The sequence below is a fragment of the Coregonus lavaretus genome (assembly GCF_964263955.1).
Source record: "Coregonus lavaretus genome assembly, chromosome: 14".
NCBI lineage: Eukaryota > Metazoa > Chordata > Actinopteri > Salmoniformes > Salmonidae > Coregonus > Coregonus lavaretus.
In genome coordinates, this window is record NC_140001.1 from 44,279,963 (window position 1) to 44,300,888 (window position 20,926).

Here is a 20,926-nt window from a genome sequence, read left to right on the forward strand (position 1 = left end):
GTTCGAGCCCCGGGACTACCCATACGTAAAAATGTATGCACACATGACTGTAAGTCGCTTTGGATAAAAACGTCTGCTAAATGGCATATTATATGGCGTCTGTGAGCACACGGGCAGCGCCATTGAGACAATCTCCTTTGATGTAGTACATTCTCTTCTTCTACTACTTCTATCAGTTGGCAAACAAACTGAAAGGGTGCATACTGCCTGCCACCTAGAGTGTGTTTTATGAACAGGTATAAAGCCAAGGTTGGGTAATTACTGCCACCTACTGTTATGGAATGTTTGTAAAGTAAAATCTATTATTATTATTATTATTATTATTATTATTATTATTATTATTAATACTAGTACTATTACACAATTGAAATTGTATATGTAATTTGTATAATTCAAATTCTTGATGCCAGTGGTTTCTAGAGATCTTTTTTATTTTTTCTCTATCTTTTTAAGGAAGCATAATGTTTTTCAATATGTATTGTAGCTTTTAAGTGACTAAATAGTATTGTCCGTTTTTTGTATAAGCTTCTTGTATTTAATCTATTTTATTATACTAGGCCAAAGCTCATGTTTAAGAAAAAAATGTTTTGGGGGAGGGGTGTGTGTGTGTGTTTGTGTGTGTGTGTGTGTGTGTGTGTGTGTGTGTGTGTGTGTGTGTGTGTGTGTGTGTGTGTGTGTGTGTGTGTGTGTGTGTGTGTGTGTGTGTGTGTGTGTGTGTGTGTGTGTGTGTGTGTGTGTGTGTGTGTGTGTGTGTGTGGAACCAGGTATATGGGAGTGTATTGATCAACTGTTTAGAATTTTCTAAATTGTAACTTTACAAAACAAGGAGGTTCTACAGTATCAGAGGCTTATATTTTATTTCACATTAATCATGTTTTTGCCTTATTTGTCTTTAATATTATTATGATTATTATTGTTAACATATCTCAGAGGATGGACCTGAAAGCAGATTACATTTTTTACCGGTACGGGATTCCCTATGTGTCCGCGTGCACAATAATTTTTTGGAGCCTAGCTGTAATCATAGAATTACATATAGAATCCCTATTAATTTAATATGATCTCTGTGGACCTAGTAGGCCTAGTAAAGAATTGGTCATATAACTTTTAACATGTCTTACCTTTTAATGTGGCATAAAAACAACAAGTCATGATGTTATCATCTGATTCTCAAACAATTACTTCAAAAAGGCAACCCGCGCATGTTCGTCCTCTCACAAAATAATTCCAGCATCCAAACAGTGCACTGTGATTTGATGAATGGAAAGGAACATCTGTTACAAAATACCTAATCATGTACTGTAATGACATTCTGCCATTGTCATTAGGCCTACATCTGTAGCCCGAATTGATGCGTCCACTGCGCTTCTTGCTCTTGGCCACTCATCTCCGCCTTGGCAAAATGTAAGTGTTCTTGTCAAACCACAATGCAATTTGGAGTATATACCACCTGGTTTCATGTCAATAAGCTAATTTTCCATATGGCTGACATGCGGTAATGTTAAATAATGGTGTAATAGCCTATAGTTTTCTTGGCATTTTCTGTTAATTATTGTGATAGGCTCACGTTTATGGTTCGATTAGATATTGCAGTATCATCACCCCACTTAACAATACACTGCACTGCACACAGAATTCCACTAGTTTCCACAGCCACAAAGTCAAAAAGGGCTATATCGTAAAAAATCATGAAAACAAAAATTCGCTCTTTGGTCTTAATTAAAGGTTAGGGTTAGGCATAAGGTTAGCAGTGTGGTTAAGGTTCGGTTTAAAATCACATTTTAAGAAGATAAAGTGTAGAAATAGGAGGAGTTAATGACTTTGTAGCTGTGGTAACTAGTGACGACCCTGCACACACCGTATTTGAGGCCTCTACATGTACAGCCGCTATAGAACAAGTGAATAAACAATATCACAGCAATATTATGCTATAGTGTCCATACATATCAGCTTCACTACTTATCTTTCAACATCTTAAAGCTGTTTTGCAGTCTCTTTAAAACAATACAGTACCTATAGCACCTCTCACATCTCATCTTTCTGTACAGGGGTGCTTTTTAGAACCTTTAGTGAGCAGGGATGAAGCCTTACGCACTTATAAATCCATACTGCGTCATAAGGTGCTACCATCCATTCTCTCACACCTCACCTGTGCCAGTTGCACTCTGAACCCATACAAAACCTGGAAACTGCATCACTACTGAGGTCCTGCATAGAGCCGTGCCTAGGGTTGTCATCACTGATGCCTCTTCAATATGTTTATGTGGGCTTAATGGAGAGCTAACAGGCAGGTTGGAGATATGTGGGCCTCTGCAGTCTGCAGGTTTTTAGTGGTGAGGTCATGTATATGTATGCATGTGTGTGTCTACTTTGCATAAACCTTGTCCCTCTGTCCTGTGGTCTCTAGTTGGTGCTGCTCATTTTAGAGTGGAGAGATGTGACTGAGGTCTCACAGGGTATCCAGAAGACTGTGTGTATAAGGGGAGAGCTGCTGTGTTGGTTTTCCACATGATGGAGATTTTAGATTTAGAGTGTGGAGAGAGAGAGAGAGAGAGAGAGAGAGAGAGAGAGAGAGAGAGAGAGAGAGAGAGAGAGAGAGAGAGAGAGAGAGAGAGAGAGAGAGAGAGAAGTTAGGAGAAGAAGGCTTTATTTCAGAGGTCCTATCAGTCCTTACTTTTCTTATGATTATCTTTTCATGTATATTATATTCTCAGAAGACTGTTTCTCTCTAAGGAATAGGTGTGAGGTTTTCTCATGACACTGTCCCACCACCATACTCGTTATGCCTGCATGTGATTGGCAGCCTTCGGAGGTGTCTCGTCGCTATTGGCCAGACGATTTTTTGCGAAGCCATCTCATTGGACAGTCAGGTGGTCAGCCGGTTGGTTAGTCCTCAGGTTTATATTTATTAGATTATTATTTATTTTTTTATTTGACATTTTATTGTGCTTTTTATTCTGTGTTTTATTTGGTTTTTCCCTCGAAGTACAGCTGACGTATATGGTCAATTACTTTCTATTGCATTGTGATTCAAAGGAAGGTTCCCCAGTTGAAAGATAAGGGATTCTTATATTACCATGAAAGTGTTCATGAGTGATCAAGCTATGAGTGACCCCACCAGTGACCCCACCACCTCCCCCTCCAAGAAAGAAGAAAAAGCAGCATGTACAAAGGTGTTGTTGATGTTTTTCTTAGTGTGTTTACTAGCATTGAAAATCAATATAAAAAGAAGATACACATACAGTATTTGTGTTTACCAGTATACAGTATTACAAAATGGCTATTAACATCTTAGCTGGCATTTCTTTGCATGATAGTCAACAGGACACTAGTTTTGGTGTTAACCCTGATTTGTTATTGTTGTGTACTAAACCTTTCTCAATCTATTTTCTGAGCGTTTTAAGTGCATAAAACAACACCGGAATGGAAACCCAACGCACCCTAATCACCTCCAGCGCACCTGCACCTCATCATCTCAACACCACCCCTATTTAGCCCTGGACTGTTCCTTATGATGTTGTGTGTGATTGTTTAGCTTCGTGTCATTTACTCTATCTTTGTTATTTCTCTTGCTCATTGTTAAGTAAACCTTAACCTTGTTTATTCCTGCGTCTGTGTCCTGCCTCTTCCTATACTCAGTACGCGTCACAGAAATGATATAACAAAGATAGACGATAATGACAAGGCTGACTATGATAATGATTATGATGATATTGATGATTATGATCATAATGAGGATTATGATTATGATGAACATGTAATGATGATTCTATAGCATGCTTTTATATGGGGCTCAATGTTGTCAATGAAGAGTGGCTTACTTTTACACATACAGCAGAGAGTTTAAAGCAGGGATGGGCAAATTTGATTGGGGTGGGGGCCACAAAAATAAAATAAATAAATAAAATAAATACAAAATCTCAACTCATCATGAGGGGTTGCAGTTGCTCGCGGATCTGTGTACTAAGAGAGGAGCACCTCTAAACCATAAGCACATCCAGTGACTCCTGCTCTACTTAACTTCCATGTCACTTTGGGGGAAAACCTAAGTACCACTTAAGTCAGATTTTCACTTAGTCATGCATTGATGCCAATTAGAGATGAAGCTTCTATCTCAAGGCCTTTAGACTGTTAAACAGCCATCATTAGCACAGAGAGGCTGCTGCCTACATACAGACTTGAAAATCACTGGCCACTTTAATAAAGGGAACACTAGTCACTTTAATAATGGCACTTTAACTATGTTTACATGTCTTGCATTACCCATCTCATATGTATACACTGTATTCTATACTATCTATTGCATCTTAGCCTATGTCACTTTGATAATGACATTGCTCATCCATATATTTATATATTCTTATTCCATTTCTTTACTTAGATTTGTGTGTATTAGGTTTTTGTTGTGGAATTGTTAGATATTACTTGCTAGATATTGCTGCACTGTCGGAACTAGAAGCACAAGCATTTCGCTACACTCGCAATAACATCTGCTAACCATGTGTATGTGACCAATACATTTTATTTGATTTGAAGTGGAAATGTGACTTAAGTGGAAGGTAAGAGGACAGCACTCAACTCATCAGGATGCATAAAGAACGGCTGCAGTTCCATTGTAAACCCACTAGCTGATAAGGGAGAAGATTTGTTTAAGATTGTAAAGCACTTTGGCTTCTGAAGTAACTCCTCAATAGATAAACTGTTAGAAATCAGTTCCAATAGACTTTAGAGGGAAGAACGTAATGGACTACATTTCTTTAGATAATATGAGAAATTGTCAAACCCATAGATACAAAGCACACTGTCTACATAAGTCATTTTACATTTTAGTCATTAACAGACGCTTATCCAGAGTGACTTACAGGAGCAATTAGGGTTAAGTGCCTTACTCAAGGTCATATCGACAGATTTTTCACCTTGTCGGCTCAGGGATTCAAACCAGCGACGTTTCGGTTACCGGCCCATCGCTCTCAACCGCTAAGCTACCCGCCTCCCTAATATAATATCACAAACAGAAAATCACTGCATTTTGATATTCCACAATAGTTGCCCTATTCAAGGCTTTCTACCAGTGATAAACAGGTACTAATCAGTTTATTTACTGTATGATGCATAACTAACACAGTGCAAAGAGTGACAGATTCATAAGAGCTTTCCCATGTGTGTGTTATTATGGACTGCAGCAATAGAGAGGATGTGTTGTAGTCTTTAAAACTTTTCTATCCCCCTCCATCTATCCAGCCAGTGACTAGACCACCCTGTTGATTATGCACCAGGATCAAGGAACTCCTGTTGTATACGGGACACCACACAGGAAGGTGTGACAACTCTGATATGTTTCCCAAGGTAGCCCTATTACCAGCAGACAAAATGTCGATAGGCACAGTATCTGTATCGAACTCAACCATGCAGTACTCAACCTGCAGGATGTTTGTTTGTTGCGATTGAGTTATAGGAAACAGCTGTGGGCAAGGTTCTGGCAGATGGGTGTGTCTTGGTGGTGGCAAGGACACACCCAATAAACACCCACATCAAACCACACCCCCAAGCCATCTCACGTTTGGCTTCTGTCATGGCCGACAGCATTTCTTGAGGAGCAAGGCAAAAGACAGAGGCCAAATCAGCGGGTGCAGTTCTCCTTTAATGTAGGAAGACACTTAGCTGTCATTAGTATGTTCTTATGTAGGCTACACTTACATGCATGAGGCTGGCCTACAACGTTTTATAGGCTGTGCATTATGATAATGATCCAGTTCGTCACTTTGAATTGAGCATTAAGGACAGGCAGTGAATAGTTTTTCCTCAACAAAACGCTTGATGCGAGGGGGGCTCAAACCCATGGTTAAAGTCTGCTATCGATATCGAGTCAACTGCTTTAGCAGTGTATGCCACCTAGAAGCAATGATGACAACAGCCTAAAAGACTGCTATTTGACAAATCCATTAGGCTCTTCATTTTTTGACGATATACAATAAATCTACATGTTGTAAGAACCTCATTTATATTTTTTCCATAAAAGCACATGAATGTGTGTGAAACAGATGAACAAAAACGTGGGATTTAGTCATAACGTAAAAATGTTGTCCAACGTCAATAGTAGGTTGTAGACTAGTCAAGGATGCATCAACACAATATTGGCACACAGCATTTTGTTACAGACCAACGGAACAAAAGTAAACCTTGAATTTGTAGGTTTAAAATATATAATTATAATATAATTTTGTGTTCTGTCACGTGCAAGTAAATCAAAGTATCACGTTTCAGGACAAGACCCAGATGCAGACAGTGTCGAAGTAACAAAAGTTTATTACAAACACAGGGGGCAGGCAAACGACAGGTCAAGGGCAGGCAGAGGTCAGTAATCCAGATCAGAGTCCAAAAAGTACAGAAAGGCAGGCAGGCTCAGGGTCAGGGCAGGCAGAATGGTAAAAACCGGGAAAACTAGAAAACAGGAACTTGAGAAAGACAGGAGCAAGGGGAAAACCGCTGGTAGGCTTGACAAAACAAAATGAACTGGCAACAGACAAACAGAGAACACAGGTATAAATACACTGGGGATAATGGGGAAGATGGGCGACACCTGGAGGGTGGTGGAGACAATCACAAAGACAGGTGAAACAGATCAGGGTGTGACAGTACCCCCCCTCCCTCTAGGGGTGCCACCTGGTGTCCTACCTGGGCGCATACCTGGTTGACCAGGGTGCTGGCGTTGAAACTCAGCGGTGAGGCCTGGGTCCAGGATGTCCCTAGCAGGGACCCAGCACCTCTCCTCCGGGCCATAACCCTCCCAGTCAACCAGGTACTGGAATCCCCTGCCCCGAGGTCGAACCTTCAGGAGACGCCTCACAGTGTACGCCAGATGGCCTTCGATGAGACGGGGGAGAGGGTTGGGCCTGGAAACAGGAGACAAAGGGCTGTGAGACATGGGTTTGATCTTAGACACATTAAAAGTTTAATGTATACAGAGGGTACGTGGCAACAGAAGACGAACAGCAGACGGGCTAATGATCTTGGAGATGGGGAAAGGGCCGATAAACCGTGGGGAATGTTTGTGGGACTCCACCCGGAGGGGCAGATCTCGGGTGGACAGCCATACCTTTTGCCCGAGACGATACCGGGGAGCCGTGGTCCGGTGGTGGTCCGCTTGTCGTCGAGCTCTCCTCCAGGTACGACCACAGCGGCTGACAAACATCTGGGCCGAGGGTATGCCGACCTCTTCCTCTTGCTCCGGGAACAGCAGGGGCTGATAACCCAGGGAACACTCAAAGGGCAAAGACCCATGGCAGAGCAGGGAAGGGTGTTGCGGGGGTATTCGACCCACACTAGTTGCTGGATCCAGGTGGTGGGGTTGACGGAGACCAGGCAGCGCAGTGTCGTCTCCAGGTCTTGGTTGGCTCGCTCCGACTGGCCGTTGGACTGAGGGTGGAAACCGGAGGACAGGCTGGCCGATGACCCAATGAGTGTGCAGAATGTCTTCCAGAACCAGGATGAGAACTGATGACCCCGGTCGGAGACCATGTTCACTGGGAGTCCATGGATCCGGAAGATGTGCTGCACCATGAGCTGGGCCGTCTCTTCGGCAGAGGGTAGCTTGGGGAAAGGAATTAAGTGGGCGGCTTTGGGAAACCGGTCCACAACTGCCAGAATGGCGGTGTTGCCATCAGACGGGGGAAGACCCGTGACTAAGTCCAGGGATATGTGAGACCAGGGACGGTGAGAAACAGGCAGAGGTTGGAGGAGACCAGCCAGATCTTGCCGAGGAGTTTTGTTCTGGCACAGATCGTGCAGGCGATGAACGTGGAGACGTCTGGAACCAAGGTAGGCCACCAAAAGCGTTGTCGCACAAAGGCCAGGGTCCGACGGGAGCCCGGGTCGCAGGCAAGCCTGGAGGAGAGGGCCCACTCCAGGTCCGAGGAGCGCACAGTGTCAGGAAGAAACATCTTGTTATCTGCCCCCCCCCCCCCCCCACCCCCCAGGGTTTGGCTGGGAATGCTGCACCTCCCGGACCTGCTTCCCTATTCCCCAACTGAGTGCCGTCGCCAAGCATGAGGTGGGAAGGTTGGTCTCGGATTCCGGGGGTGTAGCCGCGAGGCTATAGCGGCATGACAGCACATCTGGCGTGACATTCTTGGATCCCGGTCAGTATGAGGGGGAGAAGTTGAACCGGGTGAAAAGCAGAGCCCACCTAGCTTGCCTGGAATTGAGATGCTTGGCGGTGTGGAGATATTCCAAGTTCTTGTGGTCTGTCCACACAATGAACGGATGTTCCGCCCCCTCCAGCCAGTATCTCCACTCCTCCAACGCAATCTTCACCGCGAGAAGCTCGCGATTCCCCACATTGTAATTCCTCTCCGTGGTGTTGAGGCGAAGGAGAAGAAGGCACAGGGATGTAACTTGCCCCCACTCCGACATCCAAAGCATCGGCCTCCACCACGAACTGGCGGGACGGGTCAGGATGAACCAAGATGGGAGCAGTGGTGAAACGGTGTTTGAGGTCCCAGAACGCCCGGTCAGCAGCTGGGGACCATGTGAATGGAACCTTGGGAGAGGTGAGTGCAGACAGGGGGGAAGCCAGGGTGCTGTAACCCCGGATAAAGCGGCGATAAAAGTTGGCGAATCCCAGGAAACATTGCAGCTGCACTCTGGACGTAGGCTGGGGCCAATCCACCACTGCTCTCACCTTCCCGGTATCCATCTGTACACTCCCTGCCGCGATGATGTAGCCCAGGAAGGGGATGGTGGAGCAAAAAGCTGGTTCTCCAGGAGGCATTGGAGGACCTGTCGGACGTGGAACATATGTTCTTGGGCAGAGCGGGAGAAGACGAGGATGTTGTCGAGGTAGACGAAGACAAACCGGTTCAACATGTCACAGAGAACATCATTAACCAGGGCCTGGAACACAGCTGGAGCATTGGTAAGGCCAAATAGCATGATCAGATACTCGTAGTGACCGCTGGCCATTGAAGGCAGTCTTCCGCTCGTCCCCCTCCCATATCCGCACCAGGTGGTAGGCATTCCGTAGGTCCAGCTTGGAGAACACGTTGGCCCCCTGGAGCGGCTCGAAGGCCGGGGAGATGAGTGGTAACGGGTAGCAGTTCTTCACCGTGATGTCATTGAGGCCCCGGTAGTCGATGCATGGGCGCAGAGTTTTGTCCTTCTTCTCCACAAAGAAGAACCCTGCGCCGGTGGGGAAGGCTGAAGGACGGATGAACCGTCAGCTAGGGAATCCTCAATGTAGGTGAGGGTGCGAGTACAGTCGTCTCCGGGGCAGAGTGGTGCCTGGGAGAAGGTTGATTCCGCAGTCGTAGGGTTGGTGCGGCGGAAGCAAAGTGGCCCGGGCCTTACTGAACACCTCCCGGAGGTCCTGGTACTCCGCGGGAATGGCGGATAGTTCCAAGGCAACTTCCGAGCCCACAGGAAGATGTCCCGGGGCAGGCTGCGCTGACTTCAGGCAATGAGCGTGGCAGAATGGGCTCCAGCCCATGATGGCACCAGTAGACCAGTCAATAAAGGGGTTGTGTCGAAACCCAATACCACGGGAACCTGAGGAGACTTAATTAGCAGGAATTGCATCATCTCGCTGTGGTTCCCTGATACTCGTAGGTTGATGGGGGTGGTATTGTGGGTGACCCGGCCTATAGAGCGCCCGTCCAGCGCTCTAACGTCCATGGGAATGGAGAGGGGCTGAGTGGGGATGCCCAGCTCAGACGCCAAGGTATCGTCCATAAAGCTCTCATCGGCCCCAGAGTCGATGAGTACCCGGAGAGATTTCGACTGGTTCCCCAACAGAAAGATGGCATGAAAAGGGGTGCGAGTAAGGGGAGAGCAAAAGTTATCCATGTGGCCCACCAGAGTACTTGCTCCTACCGGTGATCCTGGTCTTTTAGTGGACAGGTGGACACAAAATGACCAGTAGTCCCGCAATACAGGCAACTCTTCGTGTGAAGCCTGTATTACCGTTCGGCTGGAGACAGCCTAGCTCTGCTTAGTTTCATCGGCTCGGGAAGAGGTGGATCGGCAGACTTCGGAGACTCTCAGGGGAACTCGGGTAGCCTCGGGTTCTTTCGGCAATGGAGCCGTCGGGGACTTCCGGGATGCCTCGGAGGCGAAGGGGAATTGGACTTCCTCCCATTCCTACATTCCCATAGTCGCCCATCGATCCGAATGGTAAAGGCGATGAGCGAGTCGAGATCCGTCGGTAGTGCCCAGGCTGCAAGCTCGTCCTTTACTTCCTCCGATACTCCGTGCAGGAACGTGTCGAACAGCGCTTCCAGGTTCCAGACACACTCAGCTGCCAACGTGCGGAAATCCACTGCATAGTCTGCCACACTACGGGATTCTTGCCGAAGCTGGAGTAACTTCCGGACAGCCTCTCTCCCAGACAATGGAGCATCGAAAACCTTTTTTACCTCCTGCATGAACTCCTCCAGACTGAAGCATACGGCCGACTGTTGTTCCCACACTGCTGTAGCCCAGGCGAGAGCCCTCCAGGACATCAGCGTGATGAGGTACGCTATCTTAGAGCGGTCTGAGGGGAAGGAGGAGGGCTGCAGCTCGATGATGAGTGAACACTAAGCTAGTAATGCCAGACAGGTTCCCGACTCTCCAGTGAAGCGTTCTGGGGGAGGTAAGCGGGGTTCTCTGGAAACCAGAGTGGCTGGGGAGCCGCGCTGCTAACAGCCAGGTTACTGAGTGGCTGGGAGGTTACCGTCGTGGTAGGCGTGTTGGGAAACCGCTCAGGGATTTCATCATGAAGCCACTGGTGATTTTAAAACAGTTAACAGAGTTCAATGGCTGTGATAGGAGAAAACTGAGGATGGATCAGAATGGCGTCGGAGGAGATGGCTGCCGTTTTACGGGATCCTAACCAATTGCGCTATTTTGTTTTTTTTGCATTGTTTCTAACTTATTTTGTACATAATTTTTCTTCCAGCGATTACTCACCTCAAACTGAACGAAGATTCTTTCTTTAACGAGTCAGACGTGAAGGATCTACTCGAGATACCCCCAACAAGGCCCAAATCCATGTCATTCGCATGAAGAGAAGACGCCGATACAGGGGACGCAGGTCGGGGTGCCTTGTGAGAATTTGTCGGCGAGTGGGTAAGCCGCCTCTACCATCCATTATATTGACCAACGCGCAATCATTGGAGAATAAACTGGATGAGCTCCGTTCAAGACTATGCTACCAACGGGAAATTAAAAACAGTAATATCTTATGTTTCACCGAGTCGTGGCTGAACTATGACATGGATAATATACAGATGGCTGGCTTTTCCGTTCATCAGCAAGACAGAACAGCTGCCGGTAACACAAGGGGTGGCGGTCTGTGTCTATTTGTCAATAACAGCTGGTGCGCGAAATCAAATATTAGGTTTTCCTCGCCTGAGTTAGAGTATCTCATGATAAGCTGTAGACCACACTATTTACCAACTGTCTATTTACCACCACAAACCGATGCTGACACTAACACCGCACTCAACGAGCTGTATAAAGCCATAAACAAACAAGAAAAGGCTCATCCAGAGGCGGCTTTCCTAATGGCCGGGGACTTTATTGTTGGGAAACTTACATCTGTTTTACTTCATTTCTACCAGCATGTTACATGTGCAACAAGAGGGAAAAAAACTCTAGACCACCTTTACTCCACACACAGAGACGCGTACAAAGTTCTCCCTCGCCCTCCATTTGGAAAATCTGACCATAATTCTATCCTCCTGATTCCTGCTTGCAAGCAAAAACTAAAGCAGGAAGTACCAGTGACTCGCTTAATACGGAAGTGGTCAGATGACGCAGATGCTAAGCTACAGGACTGTTTTGCAAGCACAGACTGGAATATGTTCCGGGACTCACCCGATGGCATTGAGAAGTATACCACATCAGTCACTGGCTTCATCAATAAGTGCATCGATGACGTTGTCCCCACAGTGACCGTACGTACATACCCCAACCAGAAGCCATGATTACAGGCAACATCCGCACTGAGCTAAAGGGTAGAGCTGCCGCTTTCAAGGAGCAAGACTCTAACCCGGACGCTTATAAGAAATCCCGCTATGCCCTCAGATGAACCATCAAACAGGCAAAGCGTAAATACAGGACTAAGATTGAATCCTACTACACCGGCTCCGACACTCGTCGGATGTGGAAGGGCTTGCAAACTAATATGGACTACAAAGGAAAGCCCAGCCACACGCTGCCCAGTGACACAAGCCTACCAGACGAGCTAAAGAACTTCTATGCATGCTTTGATGCAAGCAACACTGAAGCATGCGTGAGAGCACCAGCTGTTCCGGACAACTGTGTGATCACACTTGCTGTAGCCGATGTGAGCAAGGGCCAGACGGATTACCAGGATGTGTACTCTGAGCATGCGCTGACCAACTGGCAAGTGTCTTCACTGACATTTTCAACCTGCCCCTGGCCGAGTCTGTAATACCAACATGTTTCAAGCAGACCACCATAGTCCCTGTGCCCAAGAACACCAAGGTAACCTGCCTAAATGACTACCAACACGTAGCACTCACGTCTATAGACATGAAGTGCCAGAAACCCTAGACCCAATCAATTTGCATAACGGCCCAAGAGATCCACAGAAGACCCAATCTCTATTGAAATCCACACTGCCCTTTTCCACCTGGACTAAAGGAACACCTACGTGAGAATGCTGTTCATTGACTACAGCTCAGCGTTCAACACCATAGTGCCCTCAAAGCTCATCACTAAGCTGAGGACCCTGGGACTAAACACCTCCCTCTGCAACTGGATCCTGGACTTCCTGACGGGCCGCCCCAGGTGGTAAGGGTACGCAACAACACATCTGCCACGCTGATCCTCAACATGGGGCCCCTCTGGGGTGCGTGCTTAGTCCCCTCCTGTACTCCCTGTTCACCCATGACTGCGTGGCCAAGCACAACTCCAACACCTTCATTAAGTTTGCTGACAACACAACGGTGGTAGGCCTGATCACCGACAACGATGAGACAGGCTATAGGGAGGAGGTCAGAGACCTGGAAGTGTGGTGCCAGGACAACAACCTCTCCCTCAATGTGATCAAGACAAAGGATCGTGGACTAAAGGAAAAGGAGGGCCGAGCACGCCTCCATTCTCATCACACAGGGCTGTAGTGGAAAAGGTTGAAAGCTTCAAGTTCCTTGGTGGCCACATCACCAACAAACTATCATGGTCCAAACACACCAAGACAGTCATGAAAAGGGCACGACAACGCCTATTACTCAGGAGACTGAAAAGATTTGGCATGGGTCCTCAGATCCTCAAAAAGTTCTACAGCTGCACCATCGAGAGCATCCTGACTGTTTGCATCAACGCCTGGTATAGTAACTGCTCGGCCTCCGACCGCAAGGCGCTACAGAGGGTTGTGCGTACGGCCCAGTACATCACTGGGGCCAAGCTTCCTGCCATCCAGGACCTCTATACCAGGGGGTGTCAGAGGAAGGCCCTAAAAATTGTTACAGACTCCAGCCACCCTATTCATATACTGTTCTCTCTGCCACTGCATGTCAAGCGGTACCGGAGCTCCAAGTCTAAGTCCAAAAGGCTTCTTAACAGCTTCTACCCCCAAGCCATAAGACCCCCCCCCCCTCCTCCCTTCATTTTTATGCTGCTGCTACTTGCTGTTTATTATCTATTATCTATGCATAGTCACTTTACCCCTACCTACATGTACAGTTGAAGTCGGAAGTTTACATACACCTTAGCCAAATACATTTAAACTCGGTTTTTCACAATTCCTGACATTTAATCCTAGTAAAAATTCCCTGTTCTAGGTCAGTTAGGATCACCAATTTATTTTAAGAATGTGAAATGTCAGAATAATTGTTGAGAGAAGGATTTATTTCAGCTTTTATTTCTTTCATCACATTCCCAGTGGGTCAGAAGTTTACATACACTCAATTAGTATTTGGTAGCATTGCCTTTAAATTGTTTAACTTGGGTCAAATGTTTTGGATAGCCTTCCACAAGCTTCCCACAATAAGTTGGATGCATTTTGGCCCATTCCTCCTGACAGAGCTGGTATAACTGAATCAGGTTTGTAGGCCTCCTTGCTCGCACACGCTTTTTCAGTTCTGCCCACAAATGTTCTATAGGATTGAGGTCAGGGCTTTGTGATGGCCACTCCAATACCTTGACTTTGTTGTCCTTAAGCCATTTTGCCACAATTTTGGAAGTATGCTTGGGGTCATTGTCCATTTGGAAGACCCATTTGCGACCAAGCTTTAACTTCCTGACTGATGTCTTGAGATGTCTTGCTTCAATATATCCACATCATTTTCCTTCCTCATGATGCCATCTATTTTATGAAGTGCACCAGTCCCTCCAGCAGCAAAGCACCCCCACAGCATGATGCTGCCACCCCCGAGCTTCACGGTTGGGATGGTGTTCTTCGGCTTGCAAGCACCCCCTTTTTCCTCCAAACATAACGATGGTCATTATGGCCAAACAGTTATATTTTTGTTTCATCAGACCAGAGGACATTTCTCCAAAAAGTATGATCTTTGTCCCCATGTGCAGTTGCAAACCGTAGTCTGGCTTTTTTATGGCGGTTTTGGAGCTGTGGCTTCTTCCTTGCTGAGCGGCCTTTCAGGTTATGTCGATATAGAAATAGTTTTACTGCGGATATAGATATTTTTGTACCTGTTTCCTCCAGCATCTTCACAAGGTCCTTTGCTGCTGTTCTGGGATTGATTTGCATTTTTCGCACCAAAGTGCGTTAATCTCTAGGAGACAGAACGTGTTTCCTTCCTAAGCGGTATGACGGCTGCATGGTCTCATGGTGTTTATACTTGCGTACTATTGTTTGTACAGATGAACGTGGTACCTTCAGGCATTTGGAAATTGCTCATAAGGATGAACAAGACTTGTGGAGGTCTACAATTTTTTTTCTGAGGTCTTGGCTGATTTCTTTTGATTTTCCCATGACGTCAAGCAAAGAGGCACTGAGTTTGAAGGTAGGCCTTGAAATACATCCACAGGTACACCTCCAATTGACTCAAATGATGTCAATTAGCCTATCAGAATCTTCTAAAGCCATGACATAATTTTCTGGAATTTTCCAAGCTGTTTAAAGGCACAGTCAACTTAGTGTATGTAAACTTCTGACCCACTGGAATTGTGATACAGTGAATTATAAGTGAAATAATCTGTCTGTAAACAATTGTTGGAAAAATGACTTGTGTCATGTACAAAGTAGATGTCCTAACCGACTTGCCAAAACTATAGTTTGTTAACAAGAAATGTGTGGAGTGGTTGAAAAACAAGTTTTAATGACTTCCGACTTCAACTGTACATATTACCTCAATAGCCTCGACTAACCTGTACCCCCGCACATTGACTTGGTACCTTTACCCCCTGTATATAGCCTTGTTATTGTTATTTTATTGTTGCTCTTTTATTTTTTACTTTAGTGTATTTAGTAAATATTTTTCTTAACTATTATTTTTCTTAAAACTGCATTGTTGTTTAAGGGCTTGTAAGTAAGCATTTCACGGTAAGGTCTACACCTGTTGTATTCGGCGCATGTGACGAATAATATTTTATTTTATTTGTACAGAATACAAATATTCCAAAACATGCATCCTGTTTGCAACAAGGCACTAAAGTAATACTGCAAAAAATGTCACAAAGCAATTCAATTTTTGTCCTCAATACAAAGTGTTATGTTTGGGGCAAATCCAATACTGAGTACCACTCTCCATATTTTCAAGTGTTTTGATGGTTGCATAATGTTATGGCTTGTAATCGTTAAGGACTTGAGAGTTTCAGCATAAAAAAGAAATGGAACCGGGAGACCCAAGAGGCGGCACACAATTGTCCCAGCGTCGCCCGGGTTAGGGGACGGTTTGGCCGACCGGGATGTCCTTGTCCCATCGCGCTCTAGCGACTCCTTGTGGCGGGCCGGGCGCATGCACGCTGACTTCGGTTGCCAGCTGTACAGTGTTTCCTCCAACACATTGGTGCGGCTGGCTTCCGGGTTAAGCGAGCAGTGTGTCAAGAAGCAGTGCGGCAAGGCGGGGTCGTGTTTCGGAGGACGCATGGCTCTCGACCTTCGCCTCTCCCGACTCCGTACGGGAGTTGCAGTGATGGGACAAGACTGTAACTACCAATTGGATATCACGAAATTAGGGAGAAAAAGGGGTAAAATTAAAATAAAATAAAATAAAGAAATGGAATGGAGCAAAGCACAGGCAAAATCCTAGTGGAAAACCTGGTTCAATCTGCTTTCCACCAGACACTGGGAGATTAATTCACCTTTCAGCAGGACAATAACCTAAAACACAAGGCTAAATCTACATTGGAGTTGCTTACCAAGAAGACAGTGAATGTTCCTGAGTGGCCGAGTTACAGTTTTGACTTAAAACTGCTTAAAAAACTAACCAATTTGACAGAGCTTGAATAATATTTTCAAGGATAATGGGCAAATATTGTACAATCCAAGTGTGCAAAGCTCTTAGAGACTTACCCAACAAGACTCACAGCTGTAATCGCTGCCAAAAGTGATTCTAACATGTATTGTATTAGATATTTCTGTATTTCATTTTAAATGAATTTGTTACATTTAAATGAATTTGTTACATCATTGGTGTACAGGACGGCGGAGGCCAGTTTGCAGAACCTCACTTTTCCTCAGGCTGTTGAGGTAGACTGGCACATTCTACAGGGGAATAGTCAAACACCCAAAGCGTTCTTGTAAATAGTGGAATACAATGCAAAATATTTTAAGTGATATAAAATGCCATGTTCTCCTCCCTTTCTTTGTGTTATTCCACTCACCTGTCCCGGGGATACAGAAGAGGAGATGCAGTGTTAGGCCAGAGCCTCTGTCACCTCAACATTGCACAGTACACTGAACTGAATACACAGTACACTGAACTGAAGACACCACACACACACACACACACACACACACACACACACACACACACACACACACACACACACACACACACACACACACACACACACACACACACACACACACACACACACACACACACACAGACAGAGAGAGAGAGAGACAAAGAGACAGAGAGATAAAGACACGCAGGCCATCAGGAGGATACAATATGTACAGTATACAGCAGTAGTCAGGAAGTATCCTACTGTATACAGAATATATTGCATAATATACCTTCCCTTTGCAACCCCAAATAGAATGCATAAAGAACACCTGCAGTACCATTGTAAACCCACTAGAGGTCATTCTCACACTTATTAAAGCACAACTAACTGATCAGGGGGCAGATTTGTTTAAGATTGTAAAGCACTTTGGCTGCTGAAGTAACTCTCCAATGAGCAAACTGTTAGAAATCAGTTCCAATAGACTGGAAGAACACAATGGGAAACGTTTCTTTAGATAATATGAGACACTTTCAAACCTATAAATACAAAGTGCACTGTCTTCATTAGTAATATAATATCACAATAACTTCACATTGACATAGCTATGACTCTCCCGTTAAACAAAAACAACAATCACTGCATTTGTATAATCTACAATAGTTGCCCTTCTCAAGCCAATATTCAAGTATTAATTGGTTGATAACCATGATGAATACCTTCAGGCTCTGATCAGTCCCTACACCCAAACGAGGGCATTGCGTTCATCCACCTCTGGCCTGCTGGCCCCCCTACCTCTGCGGAAGCACAGTTCCCGCTCAGCCCAGTCAAAACTGTTTGCTGCTCTGGCACCCCAATGGTGGAACAAGCTCCTCCACGACGCCAGGACAGCGGAGTCACTCACCACCTTCCGGAGACACTTGAAACACCACCTCTTAAAGGAATACCTGGGATAGGATAAAGTATTCCTTCTACCCCCCCTTACCCCACCCCAAAGAAATAAAAAAAAATAACATATTGTAAAGTGGTTATCCCACTGGCTATAAGGTGAATGCACCAATTTGTAAGTCGCTCTGGATAAGAGCGTCTGCCAAATGACGTAAATATAAATGTAAATGTAATGAATGTAACTAACACAATATAAACAGTGAAATATTCATCAGAGCTTTCCTAATAGGTGTGTTATTATGGACTGCAGCAATAGAGAGAGGATGTGTTGTGGTCTTTAAAACTCTTCTATCCCCCTCCATCCATCCATCCATCCAATGACTAGACCAAATGTACTGACAAGACTGAGCTAGTATATCTCTGTAGTATTTATTTCACTCTTTTCCTAGTCCCTCTGTTTGAAACTTTATTCAATAATTTGTTTTGTTTTTGTCATTTTGGGTTTCTTTTGTAGAATATATTTATCCTATATTTCTCTGATTCTTCTGATTATTGCTCTGTTCCCCAATGTGCTACATGTGTTTCTCTAGCTTAAATATGTCCTGCAGTTATTTTTGAACTATTCTTGTTGAAAAGCGATATCCCAAGTATAAATACAGTAAAGTACACACACTAAAGGGTAAAAAAATCATGGCAAATGGGCTTCATGATTCACATAAACGCATCTGAAACCCGCAGTTCTCTTTCTCTTCATGCAGGGGAAGCCAAGTCATTCATTCAGATTCAAGTGATAGAATATACATTCAAATGGAGGCCATCCGTTTCCTGCGGAACATGATGGGCCATTCAGATCCTGATGCTGAAGGGCCCATACTCCTGTGACAAAAGGGGTCACATTAAGATGCCAGATCTGTATTACCAATCAAATGAGAATTAAAATAAATAAAAACAACTTTTCTCTTTTACTTTTATTCTTAATATTTATTGATCAAAGACATCCTCCTGGACTTTTTATTGACAAAGAAAAAAATCAGTTTTATTCAAATAAGAATGGTTTATTTGATACAGGGATTAGCAAATAATATATTGAAATGTAATATAAGTGAGCTAACATGTTTAGGGACTTGGCCTTTGTCCTCTTAGTCATATTCAGCCACATCTCAGGTGGAAATCTATCTGGTGACATCAGGCTGTAGAGATGACAGAGACACAGGTCTCTGAACAAACCTATCCATTGCCATGAATCCCCATTGAAAACAGTCACAGAAACCAATAATTTAAACAAACCCATTAAGAGAGCTGAGGCACAATCTTAACAACATTCATCTGTGATTATCTTGGTGTACACTACCAGTCAAAAAGTTGGACACACCTACTCATTTAAGAGTTTTTCTTTATTTTTACTATTTTTTACATTGTAGAATAATAGTGAAAACATCAAAACTATGAAATAACACATATGGAATCATGTAGTAATCAAAAAAGTGTTAAACAAATCAAAATATATATTATATTTGAGATTCTTCAAATAGCCACCCTTTGCCTTGATGACAGCTTTGCACATTCTTGGCATTCTCTCAACCAGCTTCACCTGGAATGCTTTTCCAACAGTCTTGAAGGAGTTCCCACATATGCTGAGCACTTGTTGGCTGTTTCTCCTTCACTCTGCGGTCCAACTCATTCCAAACCATCTCTATTGGGTTGAGGTCGGGGGATTGTGGAGGCCAGGTCATCTGATGCAGCACTCCATCACTCTCCTTCTTGGTAAAATAGCCCTTACACACCCTGGAGGTGTGTTGGGTCATTGTCCTGTTGAAAAACAAATGATAGTCCCACTAAGCACACAACAGATGGGATGGCGTATCGCTGCAGAATACTGTGGTAGCCATGCTGGTTAAGTGTGCCTTGAATTCTAAATAAATCACAGACAGTGTCACCAGCAAAGCACCCCCACACCATAACACCTCCTCCTCCATGCTTTACGGTGGGAACTACACATGTGGAGATCATCCGTTCACCCACACCATGTCTCACAAAGACACAGCGGTTGGAACCAAAAATCTCAAATTTGGACTCCAGACCAAAGGACAAATTTCCACCGGTCTAATGTCCATTGTTCGTGTTTCATGGCCCAATCAAGTCTCTTCTTATTATTGGTGTCCTTTAGTAGTGGTTTCTTTGCAGCAATTCGACCATGAAGACCTGATTCACATTTACATTACATTTACATTTTAGTCATTTAGCAGACGCTCTTATCCAGAGCGACTTACAGGAGCAATTAGGGTTAAGTGCCTTGCTCAAGGGCACATTAACGTCATTTAGCAGACGCTCTTAGCCAGAGCGACTCACAAATTGGTGCGTTCACCCTATAGCCAGTGGGATAACCACTTTACAATTTGGGGGGGGGGGGGGTTAGAAGGAACACTTTATCCTATCCCAGGTATTCCTTAAAGAGGTGGGGTTTCAAATGTCTCCGGAAGGTGGGGGGGGGGGGGGTTAGAAGGAACACTTTATCCTATCCCAGGTATTCCTTAAAGAGGTGGGGTTTCAAATGTCTCCGGAAGGTGGTGAGTGACTCCGCTGTCCTGGCGTCGTGAGGGAGCTTGTTCCACCATTGGGGTGCCAGAGCAGCGAACAGTTTTGACTGGGCTGAGCGGGAGCTATGCTTCCGCAGAGGAAGGGGAGCCAGCAGGCCAGAGGTGGATGAACGCAATGCCCTCGTTTGGGTGTAGGGACTGATCAGAGCCTGAAGGTACAGAGGTGCCGTTCCCCTCACTGCTCCATAGGCAAGCACCATGGTCTTGTAGCGGATGCGAGCTTCAACTGGAAGCCAGTGGAGTGTGCGGAGGAGGGGGGTGACGTGAGAGAACTTGGGAAGGTTGAACACCAGACGGGCTGCGGCATTCTGGATGAGTTGTAGGGGTTTAATGGCACAGGCAGGGAGGCCAGCCAACAGCGAGTTGCAGTAGTCCAGACGGGAGATGACAAGTGCCTGGATTAGGACCTGTGCCGCTTCCTGTGTAAGGCAGGGTCGTACTCTCCGAATGTTGTAGAGCATGAACCTGCAGGAGCGGGTCACCGCCTTGATGTTGGCGGAGAACGACAGGGTGTTGTCCAGGGTCACGCCTAGGCTCTTCGCACTCTGGGAGGAGGACACAGCGGAGTTGTCAACCGTGATGGCGAG